The sequence below is a fragment of the Triticum urartu genome, chromosome 6, assembly GCF_003073215.2.
Source record: "Triticum urartu cultivar G1812 chromosome 6, Tu2.1, whole genome shotgun sequence".
Classification (NCBI taxonomy): Eukaryota; Viridiplantae; Streptophyta; class Magnoliopsida; order Poales; family Poaceae; genus Triticum; species Triticum urartu.
Window position 1 is genome coordinate 482,848,772 of NC_053027.1, and position 18,562 is coordinate 482,867,333.

Here is an 18,562-nt window from a genome sequence, read left to right on the forward strand (position 1 = left end):
TTTGGAGATTTTTTCTGCCTAGAAGACAGCTTGGGAGCCAAGGAAGTGCAGGAGGGAAGGCCTGTGGGGCCCACTACCCACCTGGGTGCGCTAGAGGCCCCTGGCGCGCCATGATGGATAGTGGGGCCCGTGGGGGTCCTTTCCACTGCCTCTTAGCTATATAAATACCCAAATATTCCTGAAACCCTAGGGGAGTCGACGAAACACAATTCCAGCCGCCGCATGTTTTAGAACTATGAGATCCAATCTAAAGCCCTATTCCTGTACCTTGCTAGAGGGGAACACGATCACGGAGGGGTTCATCATCCTCATTGGTGCTCCTCCGATGATGTGTGGGTAGTTTGCCACAGACCTACGGGTCCGTAGGCAGTAGCTACATGGCTTTTTCGCTCTTTCTGATTCTCAATACAATGTTCCCCTCGATGTTCTTGGAGATCTATTTGATGTAATGACTTCTTGTGGTGTGTTTGTTGGGATATAATGAATTGTGAGTTTATGATCAGTTCTATCTATGAATATTATTTGAGTCTTCTTTGATCTCTTATAGGTATGACTATTATAGCCTCATATTTCTTCTCTGAAACTTTGGTTTGGTTTGGCCAACTAGATTGATTTTTCTTGCAACGGGAGGAGGTGCTTTGTGATGGGTTCAATCTTGCGGTGCTCAATCTCAGTGACAGAAGGAGAAGTGACATGATAACCCACAAGTATAGGGGATCATTTGTAGCCTTCTTCGATAAATAAGAGTGTCGAACCCAACAAGGAGCTAAAGGCATAACAAATATTCCCTCAAGTTCTATCAACCACTGATACAACTCTACACACACTTGATGTTTGCTTTACCTAGAACAAGTATGAAACTATTTTGCAAGAATAAAACTTCAAGTACTTTGCGAGAATAAAACTAGGAATAAATTGCAAGGTAATAAAAGTGGATAGCTTTTGTCAACAAGAAAGTCATTTGTCCCTAGGCAATCGACAATAAGTACCGGTAATCATTCTTGCAAATTTACATGAGGGAGAGGCATGAGCTAACATAATTTCTCTACTTGGATCATATGCACTTATGATTGCACCCCTAGCAAGCATACGCAGCTACTAAAGATCATTAAGGTCGTGAAACCCAACCATAGCATTAAGTATCAAGTCCTCTTTACTCCCATACACCATAATCCACTTATCCGCGTATAGGCTGCTGTCACCCCCGCAACACTGAAAATAAGCAAACCATGAACATATTGCAACACCCTACAATGGGGGCCCCTCTGTTTGCGCGACACAGAGGGCACCGTAGGATAGCACCATAAATAAAATATACAATCCTACCAACCAAGATCACGATTAACCCATAGGACAAAATGGATCTACTCAAACATCATAAGATAGCCAAATATCTTTGGAAAATAATATTCGGAGTTGAGCACCATGTTTAAGTAGAGATTACAGCGGGGAGAAGGGGTGTTACACTGCTGCATAGAGGGAAGAAAGTTGGTGTTGACAGTAGCAAGATTGTTGATGTAGATCGATGTCACGATCCTTGCCCCGGCAGTACTCCGGTGCCACCGAGAGAGAGGGGGAGAGAGCCCCCCTCCTTCTTCTTCTTCCTTCGCCTCCCCCCTAGATGGGAGGAGGGTTCCCCCTCTGGTCCATGGCCTCCATGGCGGCGGATGGGCGGGAGCCCCTCCGAGATTGGATTTGTCTCTCTGTTCTCTTCTGTTTCGCGTTCCCCAAATCTGGCCGAAAACCGTTTCTTATATTCTTGGAGATCCGTAACTCCGATTGCGCTGAAATTTCAACATGGTTTTTTTCTGGATATAAGCTTCCTTGCGCCTGAAGTAGAGATCCAGCTGACATACGAGGTGAGCATAAGACACCTGGGCACGCTTGGGGCCTGGAGCGCGCCCTGGTGTATCTTGGGGCATGTGGGCCCCCGTTTGCGTTGATTCCACCTCCCAAAATTCACAAATATTCCAAAATAATTCTGTGTAAAATTTTATTGCATTTGGACTTTGTTTGATATGGATATTCTGCGAAACAAAAAACATGCAAAAACAGGAACTAGCACTAGGAACTGGATCAATAGGTTAGTCCAATAAATCATATAAAATGTTGCCAAAAGTATGTGAAAGTTGTATAATATTGGCATGAAACAATAAAAAGTATAGATAAAATGGAGACGTATCAGCATCTCCAACCCTAATTCCTGCTCGGCCTCGAGTAGGTAAATGATAGAAAAAGCTAATTTTTGATGTGGACTAATACCTAGCATAAACTTGATCATATATCTAATCAAGGCATGAGTATTAAGACACAAGTGATTCAAAGTAATAGTCTATAATTTGACATAAAGATATCAATACTCAGGCATCCCAACAAACAATCATGTCTTTCAAAATATCAACGCTAAAGAAAGCCATCCCTAGCCTGTCATGCTCAATCATTGATCCATTCATGAAACACACTCGAATATTAGCTACATCAATGCACAAGTATGATCATAGTGCTCCCTAGTTGGTGCTTTATAAGAGAAGATAGAGACTCATATAAAAATAAAAATTGCGTAAAAGTAAATAGATAGGCTCTTCGCAGAGGGAAGCAGAGATTTGTAGAGGTGCCAGAGCTCAAAGCAAAAATTGAGAGATAAAAACATTTTGAGAGGCATGATTTTCCTGTCAACGCTATGACCGAGAGTTTCCAACATCCTCCATGCTAGACACATTATAGGCGGTTCCCAAACAGAAAATAAATTCATTTCCTTTCCACCATTCTTTCACAATCTATGGCTAACCATATCCACGGGTGCCTTCCATACCAACACTTTCCAAGGAATTTTATTATTATTATTTTTGATTCATTGTGGGACTGGGCATCCCTATTACCGCCATACTCTCGTGCAATGGCAAGTGAATAAACACTCACCGTGAGAATAACCCGCCTAAACATGGAAGACATCGGCCACCCCCTGCCGCCACATGAGCAGTACGGGCACACAAAATAGAGATTTATTTTGAAAATTAGAGTTTGCACATACAAATTTACTTAGAACGGCACGGAAATACCGCATATAGGTAGGTATGGTGGACTCATATGGCAAAAGTGGGTTTAAGGATTTTGGATGCACAAGTAGTATTTCTACTTAGTACAAGTGGAGGCTAGCAAAAAGATTGAGAAGCAACCAACCAAGAAATGAAAATTCTCATAAACAAGCATTAAGCATACTAACACCTAATAGTGCACCACAAGTAGGATGTAATTTCGTTGCATAACTATTGACTTTCGTGCGTGCATAGGGAATCACAAACCTTAACACCAATATTCTTACTAACCACAACCATTTACTAGTACCTCCCACATATTCTATCCCTATATCGCAAAACTATTGCAAGGAATCAAACATATCATATTCAGTGATCCATAAGTTTTATGTAGGATTTTGTGACTAACCATGCAAATGACCAATTCATGTTGACTCTCTAAATAGATATAAGTGAAGCATGAGAGTTTAATTCTTTCTATAAAAGACCAAGCTCTAATAAATATAAGTGAATAAAAAGATCATTCTTCAAATAACGGTTTTCTATGTGAAGAGAAACAGGCAATCCAAACTACAAATGATATAAGTGAAGCACATGAAGCATTCTATAAAGCCATACTCAAAAGATATAAGTGAAGTGCAATGAGCATTCTATAAATCAACCATGGACTATCTCGTACCAGCATGGTGCTTAAAAGAAAAACTAAACACAAAAGGCGCTCCAAGATTTACACTTATCACATGAACGAAACGATGACGAAAACATACTGATACTTGTTGAAGAAAGATGGGATGCCCTCCAGGGCATCCCCAAGCTTAGACGCTTGAGTCTCCTTGTATATTTAATTGGGTATTTACTTGGGGTGCCTTGGGCATCCCCCAGCTTGAGCTCTTGCCTCTCTTCCTTCTCCTTATATCGAGACCTCCTCAATCTTTGATCACTTCATCCACACAAAACTTAACAGAAAACTCGGTAAGATCCGTTAGTATAATAATGAAAATCACTACTCTAAGTACTATTTAAAACCCATTCATATTTTGTTTTTTCATTGTAGCTACTGTATTATAACTTTTCCATGGCTTATACCACCGTTAAAAATCGATAGTTTCATTAAAACAAGCAAAACAATGCATCAAAAACAGAATCTGTCTTAAACAAGATAGTCTGTAGCAATCTGAACATCTACCATAATTCTGGTACTCCAAAAATTCTGAAACATTAGGAAAAAATAAACAATTTGTGTATAAATAGTGTGCAAAAATTTTCAGAACCTTTTGACGTTCCAGTAAAAAATGAAAATTCACGCGCTACAACTAGAGTTTCTATTTCTACACCGCACATACCAACAAGCAATCTAATCATCCTAAAGGCAAATCTTGGCACATTAATTTTAAAATACAAAGGTTTGTACAAGGGGGTAATTATTTTTGCGAGAAATTTCATGAAAAATTCTACACTGTTTCCATGAGCATGAATACAAGTGTTCAAGGTCGACCCTCACTTCTCCAATGCATCACCTTTCAATTGCTTCTCTTTTTGAGAAAGTTTTTAGTTTCCCCTATATATATTTTTAAAAAAACTTTATAAAAGCACTCAACAGGAATAAATGAATCTCTAAAACTTCCGGGTTGTCTCCCTGGCAGCGCTTTCTTTAAAGCCATTAAGCTAGGCTTAAAGTGCACAAGTAATGGATCCACCTGGATCCCAAGGTATATCAAAGACAATTTGAATTAACAATGATTTGGCATTTAGTAGTGAGCAAAAAGCAACATAAATCATGCAATGATGAAGTCTAACTCTCTTCCTATGCATCAACATGTCATAAAAGAACAATTCATGCACATCAAGTAAAGGCCAATACATAGCATAACCGGTTTCTTGCAATTTTTTCGTGTTGCAAACATAGAGAGGTGGAGATATAGTTCCTCTCTCATAATAATTGCAAGTAGAAGCAGAAAGCACATGCATATTATATTAATCAAAATTATCATGTGCAACGATAAAAGGCAACCCATCAATGTAATCCTTAATAAGTGCAAACTTCTCCGATATAGTGTAGTTTGGAGAATTCAAAAGGATAATAGGACTACCATGCGTGGGTGTAATAGCAACAATTTCATTCTTAAAATAAGGAACTATAGCAAGTTCATTTCCATAAATATAATTCATATTGGTGTCTTGGCCACAAGCATAGCAAGCATCAAGTTCATCAAAAAGGGATATTTGAAATGAATCAATGGGATCCTAGCAATTATCATAGTATTCATCCTTCGGTAAGAACGAAGGGAATTAAATAATGTATGAGTTGAAGATTTACTCTCATTAGAAGGTGGGCACTGGTGATCAATCCACTCTTCCTTCGCTTGTTCTTCGCTCTAATCCTCGTCTTTCTCATCCAATGAGCTCACAGTGTCATCAATTCCTTATTCCATAGACTCCTGCAAAATATTAGTCTCTTCTTGGACAACGGAGATTTTCTCAATAAATATATCAATATCGTAATTGTATTTATAATTATCATAGCAATATTTAAGGATAGCAAAATTTGCAGGTCTATAGCCAGCATCATGATCATCTTCACACTTTAAAAACATATATTCAATTTCATAAGCACCCTTAAAAGCAACAAATTCTTCTATTCGTTCCACATTATAGTAATCATATATACCTTTAGCATAAGAAGCCAAGGTTTCATTAGAATTAAATTCACAAGAAAGGGGAAGGCGTGGAGCCTTCATCCTAGAGCAACAAGTATAATCATATCTTAAGCATAGCCCCCGAGCATACCAATGCAACATATGAATTTGATCCCATAACAATTTCCCTTTTTGAGTCAAGTGATAATCCCTAAAGTATTCGCGTTGATACAACGTTACTCCCATTATCAAGTTCAATGGGGTTCTCTCAGCATTATCAAAGTAGTGCAAAATATCTTTCACATAACTAGCATCGAGGGTTTTAGGAGGTTCCCCATCTCCATGAGTAGTGAGTACAACTAATGTTTTTTGTGTTTCGTGTTCCATGTCCATAACTAAAGATAGAGAACAACTTAGAACAGAAAAATAAAAACTACTTAGTGATAAAGCAAACAAGCACACACGAGAATATTCACCACACGCTATTGCTCCCTGGCAACGGAGCCAGAAAAAGGTCTTGATAACCTACAAGTATAGGGGATCGTTTGTAGACTTCTTCGATAAATAAGAGTGTCAAACCCAACGAGGAGCTAAAGGCAAAACAAATATTCCCTCAAGTTCTATCGACCAATGATACAAGTCTATGCACACTTGACATTTGCTTTACCTAGAACAAGTATGAAACTATTTTGCAAGAATAAAACTTCGAGTACTTTGCGAGAACAAAACTATGAATAAATTGCAAGGTAATAAAAGTGGATAGCTTTTGTCAACAAGAAATTCATTTGTCCCTAGGCAATCGATAACAAGTACCGATAATCATTCTTGCAATTTTACATGAGGGACAAGCATGAGCTAACATACTTTCTCTACTTGGATCATATGCACTTATGATTGGACCCCTAGCAAGCATCCGCAACTACTAAAGATCATTAAGGTCATGAAACCCAACCATAGAATTAAGTATCAAGTCCTCTTTACTCACATACGCTGTAACCCACTTATCCACGTTTAGGCTGCTGTGACCCTCGCAACACTGACAATAAGCAAACCATGAACATATTGCAACACCCTACAGCGGGGGCCCTCCATATGCGCGACACAGAGGGCACCGTAGGACAGCACCATAAATAAAATATATAATCATACCAACCAAGATCATGATTAACCTACAAGACAAAACGGATCTACTCAAACATCATAGGATAGCCAAATATCATTGGGAAATAATATATGGAGTTGAGCACCATGTTTAAGTAGAGATTGCAGCAGGGAGAAGGGGTGTTACACCGCTGCATAGAGGGGGAGAAAGTTGGTGTTGACGGTAGCAAGATTGTTGATGTAGATCACCGTCACGACCCTTGCCCCGACGGCACTCCGGCGCCACCGGGAGAGATGGGGAGAGAGAGCCCCCCTCCTTCTTCTTCTTCCTTGGCCTCCCCCTAGATGGGAATTGGGTTCCCCCTTTGGTCCATGGCCTCCATGGCGGCGGAGGGGCAGGAGCCCCTCCGAGATTGGATATGTCTCTCTGTTCTCTTCTGTTTCGCGTTCCCAGATCTGGCCAAAACCCGTTTCTTATATTCTCAGAGATACGTAACTCTGATTGAACTGGAATTTTAACACGATTTTTTCTGGATATAAGCTTCCTTGCACCCGAAGTAGAGATCCAACCGACGTATGAGGTGAGCATAAGACACCTGGGCGCGCCTGGGGCCTGGGGCGCGCCCTGGAGTATCTTGGGGCCTATGGGGCCCCATTTGTGTTGATTCCACCCCCCAAAATTCACAAATATTCCAAAATAATTCTTCGTAAAATTTTATTGCATTTGGACTTCCTTTGATATGGATATTCTGCGAAACAAAAAACTTGCAAAAAAAAAGGAACTGGCACTAGGCACTGGATCAATAGTTTAGTCCAATAAATCATATAAAATGTTGCCAAAATTATGTGAAACTTGTATAATATTGACATGAAACAATCAAAAATTCTAGATACGACAGAGATGTATCATGACACGCATGTATCGTTGCCATTAAGGATAAAAAGATGGGGTCTATTCCTACATGAATAGATCTTGTCTGCATCATGTCATCGCTCTTATTGCATTACTTCGTTTCTCTATGAACTTAATACACTAGATGCATGCTGGATAGCAGTCGATGTGTGGAGTAATAGTAGTAGATACAAAATCCTTTCGGTCTCCTAATCTTGGACATGATGCCTATATACATGATCATTGCCTTGGATATCATCATAATTATTTTCTCTTCTATCAATTGACCAACAGTAATTTGTTTACCCGCTGTTAGGGCATACTTCTCCCTAAGTGGTTTTGGTGATTGATGACAATGTGTTTGCGGACTAATCGTGTGCATTGAGAATTTTAGATAATCAAAGATATGGCACCAGACGATTTGAGCCCCTCGGAGTTTCAAAGTGAAGACGGTTTTCTTTCCCACATTTCATTTTCGGTGGACTTGAGTCATAGGGAAAACCGTACAATAAAGAGGGGGTCCGCTTCGGAAAGGTTTGGGTGGAATCATCACGTACACACTCATACTTGCACCCTATCTTCTTTTCGTGCCAATGGATTTGTACCTTTGTTGAGTAGATGGGGTCATGGAAAGATGCTAACGGTAGTACCGCTGCTAGTACTGCTGGCACTACCTCTCTCTGCTCGGGCCTTGATTTTTTGTGCCGGGTTCCCTGCAGAGCGTGCGGAAATAGGAGCGGCAGTAGGCATTGTAGTACGCCTGTAGGCGGTAGTACCGTCCTTACCACCGCTGCCACTACCGCATGATGTCCTACTCTTCACTTTGACTCTGCTTCTCACAGCGGCAGATGGGGCGGTAGTACCGCTCTAGCCATACTACTGCTGCCCCCACTGCCTACTCACTGTGGTAGGGCAACCCTAGCAGTAGTACCGCTGGGGGTGCGGTAGTACCACTCCGGCGGCACTTCTGGCCCCTGGCCCTGTGCCATTGCCTTTACTCCTGGTGACCGCTCCTGGAGCGGTAGTATAGCTTGTGTGCAGGCTGTGAGCTACATAACGGTTGCATTCTTTCCCCCACTATATAAAAGGGGTCTTCTTCTCCAAGAAGACCTACCTCTTCCTCCCACCAAACTCCATTGTTGCTACAAAGCTCATTTCCCCCCGATCTCTCTCCCTAGCCAATCAAACTTGTTGATTTTATAGGATTGGTTGAGAAGGCCCTGGCCGACACTTCCACCAAGAGAAATTTGATTCCCCCCACTAATCCCTTGCAGATCTTGTTACTCTTGGGTGTTTGAGCACCCTAGATGGTTGAGGTCCCTCGAAGCCACATTCCATTGTGGTGAAGATTCCTGGTGTTGTTGGGAGTGTAGCGACCCAACCTCAAATGGTCAAGTCTCTGTGCTTCAGTGTCATCCCTGGATCGGTAATGCTGACACACACAGTACTCGAAGGATTTATAACAGAGTGGCAATCACACACTTATTACATCAAATGTCTCAAAAGAGAACTTATTACAATAAATATGGCTTAAGGCCATCTAATACGATAACAGCGGAAGGCTTGGAAGATAAAGTGTAAAAAATCAACTCCAACGGCATAGCTGAGCTGCATGGCAACGACCTAATGAACCTTACTCCTCGTCTGAAAAGTCTGCAACATAATACGTTGCAGCCCGAAAACGGGTCAGCACATGGAATATGCTGGCAAAGTAACACAGTAGAGCAAGAACAGAATAATGCTATCACTACATGCATATTTGGCTGGTGGAAAGCTCTATGGTTATAGTTTTTGCGAAAAGCCAATTTTTCCCTACAACAAAGGAATAGAATTTTATTTAACTATCATGGTAGTTGAAACATCATTGAGAAGGTTCCTCCAACTCAATCCCAATTAAAGTAGTTATCAACCCAACAATATTAATTTAGAGTGATGAGATACATATGATAATCCAAGTACTAGATACTCAAGATGTCCATAACCGGGGACACGGCTAACCATGATTAGTTTATACACTCTGCAGAGGTTTGCGCACTTTTCCCCACAAGACTCAATCTCCTCCATTGTATTTCTCGCACTACATGATATTTGAGAAACGGATGACCGAGACATAGTTTTTCAGAAGCATTAACTCTCTACTCCGGATAGACTATACCACCTACAACCCAACTACCTGCTAGTCTACCTCTTCAAGAGCTTCACCCAACTTACTCAACTATGCTAGAGCCCATAATAGCTTGTGTCTGCACACAGAAGTTTCTAGCATGAAATATCTCTGTTCCCTTTGAGCCTGGGTGGCGGACCGTAGGATTATCACACGGGTACTCCGGGATATCCTAGGACAACAGTGGATTCTCCAGGTGTCCGACAAACAATCCACCCAGATGTGTATTAAAGTTGACACCTTAAGTTGAACCATTAATTATCAATCTCACATCTGTCATGGTTTCACTCAAACCCAATCCATGTCTACAAGCATAGCATAGCAATATAAGCAATACGCAGAGGTAACTCCCAGGGTTTGATAATAATAGGGCAATAGGTTCTACCTCATCAAATACTTCCCAAACCCACATGTTAACAAGTCCTAACCATGCAATGTGTAAGGGTTGAAACTAATGCATAAAAACTAGGTGATGAAGGGGTATGATCAAAGTGTTACTTGCCTTGCTGATGATCCGCAAAACCTAGAGACTCGTAGTAGCACGCTTCGCACTCCGGGTGTTCTATCGCAAACAAACAATAGCATACATAAGCAATCAAGCAAAGAAGCATGGGTAAAACTCAAATAAGAGATCTAACCAGAAAGTTCAACTTAAGAACTCCGGTTTGCAAATAGAATCAAATCAAACGGAGCAACAAAACTCAAACTGCGAAAGAAACAAGATCCGATTACTAATCTGAACTAAGGTCAAATTTTTACTGTATCAAAATCTTGTTCAAGTTGGTTAAACAGAAAGAGGTTTTCGAGACGAAGATCTTGGCGCTTGAATCGCCTGATTCCGATAAACGAGCGAAAAGATAAACTAAAACGAAAATCGGATCAGAAATCGCGATCGAAAATAATCGCGGAAAAATCCGAGAAAAAGAAAACTGACGAACAGGCTAACGAGCGAACACCGTTCGTTAAAACGAACGCATGGACGAACGTCCGCTAAATAAACTAAACCGGAAAAAATAAAACTGATCTATTCTAAAAAAATGAACCTAGGGTTTTCTAAAAAAACTGGATCGGCTTTAAAAAAACCGAATGACGGCAAAAGCGGCTTATACCTCCGGCGAGGCTCTGGCTAGGCGGGGCGGCTCCGGCGGGGTCCGGCTGCGACAGCGGGTGGCGCGGGGCGAGGCGCGGCAGCGGCGCGGTGCGGCGTGCGGAGGCGGTGCGCGGCAGGCGGCGGCGGTGCGGTGCGGCGGCGATGCTGCGATGGGCGGGGCGAGGCAGGCGGCAGGGTTCGGGTGGTGGTGTGGGCGGGTCGGGGCGGCCTATAAAAGGAGGGGGTGAAAGCACAAGTGCTCCCTAGGTGGTTTTGATAATTGATGACAACATATCTCTTGTTTGACTAACACTTCTATCTAGCATGTTTCAGATAAGTTCAACAATGGAGTGGCATGGATGTGAAAGTGGAACCCTCAAAATGCTAAGGACAATGGATTGGCTCAAGCTCAAAAGCTCAAGACTCTTCATTTTATATTTTAGTGATCCAAGATCACATTGAGTCCATAGGAAAAGCCAATACTATTAAGGAGGGATGAGGTGTTGCTTAATGAGCCTCTTGCTTCATGTGCTTAGTGATATGCTCCAAAACCCTCAACTACTTTCCCATATCCACATATGACCAAAACCCTAAGCCAAACTCGGTCCTACCGATTTTTCCTATCCGGCGCCACCGAGTTTCAATTGTCATTAGCCACTGCCAAACCCTAGCAATTCGGTTCTACCGATAAGGATCTCGGTCTCACCGAGATGGGATTGCAAACTCTCTGTTACCTATTGTAATATTCTCGGTCCCACCGAGATATGCAATCGGTCCCACCGAGATTGCAATGTAAACTCAGTGTTTCCCCTTTGTAACTTTTCGGTCTCACCGAGTTCCACTCGGTCCCACCGAAAGAGCAAATCGGTCCCACCGAGTTTGCCTGACCAACTCTCTGGTTAGCTAATTACCAAACTCGGTCTCACCGACTTTGTGTAATCGGTCTCACCGAGATTACGTTATGCCCAAACCCTAACCGAATCGGTCCTACCGAGTTGCATGTCAGTCCCACCGAAATTCCTAACGGTCACTAGGTTTACATTTTCGGTCAGACCGAGTTTTATGATTCGGTCCCACCGAGATTGGAAAACTGTGTAACGGTTGGATTTTGTGTGGAGGCTATATATACCCCTCCACCTCCTTCTCATTCAGTGAGAGAGCCATCAGAACACACACATCATTCCAACTCATTTGTTCTGAGAGAGAACCACCTACTCATGTGTTGAGATCAAGACATTCCATTCCTACCATATGAATCTTGATCTCTAGCCTTCCCAAGTTGCTTTCCACTCAAATCTTCTTTCCACCAAATCCAAATCCTATGAGAGAGAGTTGAGTGTTGGGGAGACTATCATTTGAAGCACAAGAGCAAGGAGTTCATTACCTACACACCATTTTTTACTTCTTGGAGAGTGGTGTCTCCTAGATTGGCTAGGTGTCACTTGGGAGCCTCCGACAAGATTGTGGAGTTGAACCAAGGAGTTTGTAAGGGCAAGGAGATAGCCTACTTCGTGAAGATCTACCGCTAGTGAGGCAAGTCCTTCGTGGGCGATGGCCATGGTGGGATAGACAAGGTTGCTTCTTCGTGGACCCTTTGTGGGTGGTTGCTTCTTCGTGGACCCTTCGTGGGTGGAGCCCTTCGTTGACTCGCGCAACCGTTGCCCTTGGGTGGAGCCCTGTGTGGACTCGCGCAACTGTTACCCTTCGTGGGTTGAAGTCTCCATCAACGTGGATGTAGGATAGCACCACCTATCCGAACCACGGGAAAAACATCCGTGTCTCCAATTGCGTTTGAAATCTCCAAACCCTTCCCTTACATTCTTGCAAGTTGCATGCTTTACATTCCGCTGCTCATATACTCTTTGCATGCTTGCTTGATATGTATTGTGCATATTGAATTTGTGCCTAAACTCCACTTAAACCGAAAAAGATTAAAAATTGCAACTTTAGCACTAAGTGTCTAATCACCCCCCTCTAGACACATCTACTTCTAGATCCTACCAAGATTGTGGAGTTGAACCAAGGAGTTTGTAAGGGCAAGGAGATCGCCTACTTCGTGAAGATCTACCGCTAGTGAGGCAAGTCCTTCGTGGGCGATGGCCATGGTGGGATAGACAAGGTTGCTTCTTCGTGGACCCTTTGTGGGTGGTTGCTTCTTCATGGACCCTTCGTGGGTGGAGCCCTTCATGGACTCGCGCAACCGTTGCCCTTGGGTGGAGCCCTGTGTGGACTCGCGCAACCGTTACCCTTCCGTGGGTTGAAGTCTCCATCAACGTGGATGTAGGATAGCACCACCTATCCGAACCACGGGAAAAACATCCGTGTCTCCAATTGCGTTTGAAATCTCCAAACCCTTCCCTTACATTCTTGCAAGTTGCATGCTTTACATTCCGCTGCTCATATACTCTTTGCATGCTTGCTTGATATGTATTGTGCATATTGAATTTGTGCCTAAACTCCACTTAAACCGAAAAAGATTAAAAATTGCAACTTTAGCACTAAGTGTCTAATCACCCCCCTCTAGACACATCTACTTCTAGATCCTACAAGTGGTATCAGAGCTTTGGTCTCCATTGCCTTGGTTTAACCACCATTGGAGGAAGATGGATGTGTCTACTCTAGGGAGTCTTAGACATAGAGTGCCTATTCTTGATGGAAAGTATTTTCATGAGTGGAAAAATGAGATGATTGTAATCTTCAATCAATATCACTTGAACAAGTATATTGCTAGCCCTTGTGCACCCCATATTGATCCCTTGCATCCTACCCTAGATGAAGATATTTACATGATTCGCAATCTTAGAACTATTGAGCTCATCATTAGAGGATTGCCCAAAAATCTGATTGCTTGGTTGCCTACTCAAGATTGTGCCTATACTATATGGAAATTTCTTGAGGAACAATTTCCCAATCATTCCTTGAAAACTTTGGATGAAATTCTCCGTAAATCCATTGCCTTGAGTAAGATGAACTCTAGTGATCCTAGTTTTGGTAAATGTCTTCTTGAACTTGCCAATCTTAAGCATGCTAAAGGAGATGTTGAAATCATTAATGATATCATACTCAAAGCTATAAGAATTCATAAAAATAACCACTTTGATCATTTATCTAATGAATTACCCTCTCTAGGAAATGATGAGTCACAAGATCATGATGAACATGAATATTATGATGATGATGGTAGTGACTCCGATCTTGACAATGCAATGAGACATTTTGGTCTTATGGCAAATCTTCGGGGATATGAATCAGGAGGAAAGGAATGGGTTCTTGATAGTGGATGCACTGATCATATGACCGGAGATGAAGAGATGTTCCGTGAGCTTGCTGAAAACAACGGCCCTCGAAAATATGTCACCTTTGGTGATAATTCAAAGGGTAAAGTGGTTGGCCTTGGTAAGGTGGCCATCTCACATGATAGTTCCATTCAAAATGTCATGCTTGTTGAATCTCTTGGCTACAACTTACTTTCAGTATCTAGACTTGCTGATTTCGGGTTGAATGTCCTATTTACTGAGGTAGATTGCCAAGTATTTCGTCGAGACAATCATAAAATGGTCTTTACGGGTATGCGTAGAGGTGATCTTTATATTGTTGATTTCTCTAAAAAGGCACAACCTAAAACTTGCTTTGTTGCTAAATCCTCAAAAGGCTGGTTGTGGCATAGACGACTAGGTCACGTTGGCATGAGAAACCTTGACAAGCTTATTAAAGGAAATCATATCCTTGGAGTTAACGATGTCATATTTGATAAGGATAGACTTTGCAGTGCTTGTCAAGCAGGTAGGTTGGAGGAAGACATCACGTGAAAAACATCATGACCACAAGGAGGCCACTCGAGCTGCTTCACATGGATCTTTTTGGTCCCAATGCCTACAAGAGTCTCGGTGGAAATTCTTTTGGTCTAGTTATAGTTGACGATTTTTCAAGATTTACGTGGGTGTTTTTTCTTAATGACAAATCGCAGGTCCAGAAGATCTTCAGAAACTTCGCTAGGAAAGCCCAAAATCAGTTTGATGTGAAGATCAAGAAGGTTCGGAGTGACAACGGAACGGAGTTCAAGAACGCAAATGTGGACTCCTTTCTTGACGAAGAAGGGATTTCACACGAGTTCTCGGCTACATACACACCTCAACAAAATGGAGTTGTTGAGAGGAAGAACCAGACGCTCATTGAAATGGCAAGGACAATGCTTGATGAATACAAGACGCCAAAGCACTTTTGGGCAGAAGCGGTTGAGACAGCTTGTCACGCAACAAATCGCTTATACCTTCACAAGCTACTCGGCAAGACGGCATACGAGCTCCTCACCGGTAACAAGCCTCAAGTTGGATACTTTCGAGTATTCGGCTCAAAGTGCTACATTCTTGATAAGCATCGTCGTTCAAAGTTTGCTCCTAAATCTCATGAAGTTTTTCTACTTGGTTATGGATCAAACTCTCACACTTACCGTGTCTACAACAATTTCACCCGAAAGGTTGAAGAGACGGTAGATGTGAAGTTTGATGAATCTAATGGCTCGCAAGTAGAGCAATTGCCAATTGATGTAGGAGACAAAGATCCTTCAGAAGCAATTCAAGATTTGTCCATTGGCAAAATTCGTCCAACGGAGGTGAAGGAGAGTACTTCATCCGTCCAAGTGGAAGCTTCTACTTCACGACAAGGTGAACCAAGAATCGACACAGAAGCATCCACAAGTGGACCACATCAAGATGAAGAAAACGAGGAAGTACGTCAAGATGAACATCAACAACCTCCTTCTCCACCACGACAAGAGAACGACGACGTCAACAATGAAGAAGGCCAAGAAGAAGAACAAGATGAAGAAGATGCTCAACAAAGACCCAAGCAGAAGCTCTCACGAGTTCGAGCAAGAATTGCCAAAGATCATCCCGTCGAGCAAATCCTCAATGGTATACAAAGCGGGAGAATCACTCGCTCAAAAACTCGTTTAGCTAACTTTTGTGAAAACTATTCATTCATCTCTAGCATTGAACCAATGAAGGTTGAAGAAGCATTGGAAGATCCGGATTGGATAAACGCTATGCATGAAGAGCTACATAACTTTGAGAGAAACCAAGTTTGGACATTGGTTGAGAAGCCCGACAACAACCACAACATCATTGGTACTAAATGGGTGTTTCGCAACAAGTAAGATGAATATGGACAAGTGGTTCGCAACAAAGCACGTCTCGTCGCCCAAGGATACACACAAGTCGAAGGTATGGACTATGGTGAGACGTATGCTCCCGTTGCTAGACTTGAGTCCATTCGCATCTTACTTGCTTATGCTAATCACCATAATATCACCTTGTACCAAATGTACATTAAAAGTGCTTTTCTAAATGGAGAAATAGAGGAGGAAGTTTATGTCAAACAACCTCCCGGTTTCGTCAATTCTAAGAAACCAAATCATGTTTACAAACTTCACAAAGCTCTTTACGGTCCTAAACAAGCTCCTAGAGCATGGTATAAATGCTTGACCAAGTTCCTTACTACAAGTGGTTTTGAAATTGGTAAAATTGATTCTACTCTTTTTACTAAAAGGGTTAATGGAGAACTATTTGTATGCCAAATTTATGTTGATGACATCATATTTGGTTCAACTAACCCTCTCTTTAGTGAAAAGTTTGGAAAGCTAATGTCAGAGAAGTTTGAGATGTCTATGATGAGTGAACTCAAATTCTTTCTCGGGTTGCAAATCAAGCAAACTAAGGAAGGTACATTTGTCTCTCAAACAAAGTACACCAAGGACTTATTCAAGAAGTTCAATATGCAAGAATGCAAAGGTATGTCTACACCCATGCCCACTAGTGGACACAATGATTTAACCAAAGATGGTGAACCTGTTGATCAAAAGGTTTATCGCTCTATGATTGGTTCATTGTTGTACCTATGTGCTTCACGTCCCGATATAATGCTAAGTGTGTGCATGTGTGCTCGATATCAAACTGCTCCTAAAGATTGTCATCTTAAAGCTGTGAAAAGGATAGTGAGATATTTAATCCATACACCAAATTTTGGCATTTGGTATCCTAAGAGGTCTTCTTTTGATCTTGTTGGCTATTCCGACTCAGATTATGCCGGAGACAAGGTTGATAGAAAGTCCACTTCGGGTACTTGTCAATTCCTTGGTAGATCTCTTGTGTCTTGGTCTTCCAAGAAACAAAACTCGGTATCCTTATCCACCGCCGAAGCGGAATACATTGCTGCTGGTTCATGTTGTGCTCAATTACTTTGGATGACCCAAACTCTTAAAGATTATGGGATTTATGTGAAACATGTTCCACTACTTTGTGACAATGAAAGTGCTATCAAAATTGGTCATAATCCTGTACAACATTCTCGAACTAAGCATATTGAAGTTCGTCATCATTTCATTCGAGATCATGTTGCTAAGGGTGACATAAATCTTAAGCATGTTCGCACCGATAAGCAATTAGCGGATATATTCACTAAACGGCTTGATGAGAAAGTGTTTTGCAGGTTGAGAGGAGAATTGAACATCATTGATGCCTCGAACTTGGAGTAGAAACTCCATTGGATACATGCAAGACATGAGCTTATGACTAATCCATGATATATCTCTTATGATAACTATCTTATGTCTTGGATATATTTGCACCTTGCATGTTGTCTAACCCGTGTAGGTGCTTGGTTGAATCTAATTCCATGAGTTTGCGACTCACTCATATCTTGAGCAATCTCTACATCACCAAGACTCTACACAATAGTGGTTGAAGACAAGGAAGCACAAAACCATTTAAACATATCCTTTGACAAATTCTATGTTGAGCTTCATGATTGTCATTTTTGGATACACAAGTGCTCTTCCTTGCAAGAACTAACGCATGTAGGTAGATGAACTCAAACTCCAAGTGGTGCTCCCAACTCTTAATGAACTACATCAACCCTGAGCACCCACACAAGTTCAACTACATGAGCAAGAACCACATCACCACCCAAGGTATGTCATTCCATCTTAGAGAAGCTTTACTCCAAGACATGAGTCAAAGCAACTCAACAAGATGTGAATACATCAAGATGCTTAAACAAAAAATGGTAACCCCATTTTGAACTTAAACGATGAGTATGACCTATGATCAAGTGTTCTCACTTGACTCCTAAGTCAATATACTCTAACATAGGTGACTATGTCACCGCCCAACTCTAGATGAAGCTCTCTTGTATCCTTTTCTGTGTTATTGCATTTGTCTCATGCATGTTTAGTTTCTTTCTTTTGTTTAACAAAAAAAACTTCATCTAGATCTTTTAGTTTCTTCTCTTTCCTCTTTGTTTTTGTGTTTTTGTTCTGCATATTTCTGCATCAAATTCCTTGCAAATCCATCACTTAATTCATTCCAAATCTTTGTGAGATCTTACTTGACTAGTGAGCTGAGGTGAAAAGTGTTTTTCTCTGTAAACTCGGTTTCACTGACTTGCAAATTTCGGTCTAACCGAATCTTTTCGGTACCACCGAAATGTGCCACTCGGTGCCACCGATTTTGCAATCAGAAAAACAGTTTGCCACTTGTTCTACATTTCTTATGATCCAGCTCCACTCAATGAATCTTGTCCTCCACAAGCATCACAATTTTATCCTCTGCCTTGTGCTGAACCTCAAGGACCAAACCCTTTCGACGG